At 39.0% G+C, this 2,575-nt stretch overlaps 1 long non-coding RNA gene across 1 annotated transcript in view; it reads right to left on the reverse strand.

Moving 5' to 3' along the window:
• The window catches only part of LOC116073106, a 265,797-nt gene that overhangs the window by 32,165 nt on the left and 231,057 nt on the right, over positions 1-2,575 (reverse strand). The gene's annotated exons all lie outside the window — the stretch shown is intronic.

Here is a 2,575-nt window from a genome sequence, read left to right on the forward strand (position 1 = left end):
GTGGTGGTGGTGGTGGTGGTGGTTGTGGTGGTGATGGTGATGGTGATGATAACAACGACAATGATGACAACAATGACAATGTGGTGTGATGGTTAGTTTAAGCTGTCAACTGATGGTGATGGTGATGGTGATGGTGATGATGATGATGATGATGGTGATGGTGATGGTGATGATGGTGATGATAACAACAACAACGATAATGATGACGACAATGACAATGTGGTGTGATGGTTAGTTTAAGCTGTCAACTTGCCACAATCTAGAATCTTCTGGGAAGAAAGTCTCAGTGAGGAGATTGTCTAGATCAGGTTAGCCTGTGAACACAGGGGGTATTATCTGGGGGTAATTTACTTCATTGTTGATTGAGGTAGGAAGACCCACCATGAATGTGGGAGACAACATTTCATGGATTGATTCTGAACTGTACAAGAGTGAAGGCATCCAGATGAGCATTAGACATGAACTCTCACTGCAACAGAAATGAATCCAAGACAGTGAATATGCATACATATGTGTCCACAAATATAAATATATATTCTGCTGTTAATAACATAAGATCTTATGCACTGAAATGCTTTTATTGAATATATTGAAGATTACTCCATGTTTTATATTTCACATAACCTCATACTTGAATAATTATATAGTACTCCATGGTATGAATAATAACTTGTTTTCTGTAGTATGCTTTTAATAAACATACTTCTTATATGAATACATTTTTCATCTTTTCTATTTTAAACAAGCTACTGCTATTCCTTGAATTAAAAATATTTTACACATCTTGACCTTATTACAAATATTGGATAAACTTATAAGAGAAAATTTTATCATTATTGGTCTAATTGTTTTATACATAGTCACTCAAAAATATTAAGAATAGAGTATATATCAGGCTCAAGTACTAAAAATAACTGACAGAACTATTCTAGGTTCCAATGACTTAGGATTGGTACTTACTATTGGTATTTAGTACTAATGATTCACTTAATCTTTAAAATAACTATTTGGGAAATAGGTTCTTGTTCTCATCTTGTAGATGAGGAAACCAAGTCACAGATGCGTGGACTAACTTGTTCAAGAGGACACCGTGAGTAACTGAGGCGGGGCTGAGAGCACATGGCGCACTCTGAACATAGACCATACAACAGCAGAGCGTTGTCCATTGTTCATGCACCACTTTAGACATTGCATTTTTTTCATCCTTTCTTGGGTGTGCCACCATCACACATCACTTCATTCTAAAAGGAAATCTCATTGCTTTATAGAACAGAATTTTTAACCACAGAAGACTTGGTCTTACGTCCACATGACTATCCACGGTGTAGTTTCTACATCCCAGGTTTCCTAAAAGAAAACGTGAATCTGGGGTCACCAAAATTCCAAGGGAAATGAGAGCACCAAGGTAGGAAGAGCAGAGGAATGAACAGCATGGATTTGATGTCCAAAGTGAACCCCAGCTTTGGGGTCAGGGGCTCTCTTGAGCATCAGGTGAGGATTCAGAGCACTGAGTCATCTGTGCTGTAGTTATTTTCTTTATTGCTTCTGCACAGTGATCCTTATATTGCTAATATACAAATTTCACCTTGGTTCTTTACATCTTTCACCTTATTTAGTTTATTTCAGCTTGCTGGGGACTAAACCCAGGCCTGCACATGTACTGGGCAGGATCCTAACATTGTGTTACATCTCAGTCCTTGAACTTCCTAAGGGAGTCTTTTAATGATTTTCCTCATACATATGAAACTATGTTCCCCCAATGGCCATGACAGAGATGGTTATTGCCAATCCCTGACCCTTGGAGCCTCTTCACACATCCAAACCCATAGTCTTAGTTAGGGTTTTTATTGCTGTGATAAAATAGCATGACACCATACAAGTTGGGAAGGAAAAGGTTTATTTTGGCTTACAGTTTCAGGTGATAGTCTACCACTAGGTAAAGTCAGAACAGGAACTTCATGTAGGATCCTGAAGGCAGCAGCAATGCAGAGGTCATGAAGGTATGATCTTTACTAGTTTGCTCTTCATGGCTTGGTCACCCTGCCTTCTTACAGCACCCAGGACCACCAGTCCAGAGGTAGCACCACCCACACTGTCTGGGTCCTCCCCATATCAATCATCCATCAAGAAAGTGTGCCACAGACTGGCCCACAAGGCAACCTGGTTAGGGCATTTTTCTTAACTGACTCCATGTCAAGTTGACACAAAACTATCTAGCATATCCATCCATCCCCATGCCACAAAACATCCTTTAACTGAATGGTTTAAAAGAATGTTCTCAACCCCCAGGGTTTTCCCAGGCCAAGCTTCTTCTTAAGTGAAAGTGTCTTATTATTCTAAAAGACTCTAAGTATTCAGTATACATCTACCGCAGCTAGTCTCTAAAGACAGTCCTTAGCAATCAGATCTGTTAGTGTTTACATTCTGACATCATGTTACCTCTTGAATGTGATCCAGACTTGAGGACTCAGCTGTAACCAAAAGAATGCACTTGTAGCAATGGTTGACTTCTTTTTTTTTTATTAGATATTTTCTTTATTTACATGTAAATTTCTCCATTCCCAGTTTCCCCTCC

The sequence above is a fragment of the Mastomys coucha genome, unplaced genomic scaffold (assembly GCF_008632895.1).
Source record: "Mastomys coucha isolate ucsf_1 unplaced genomic scaffold, UCSF_Mcou_1 pScaffold23, whole genome shotgun sequence".
Classification (NCBI taxonomy): Eukaryota; Metazoa; Chordata; class Mammalia; order Rodentia; family Muridae; genus Mastomys; species Mastomys coucha.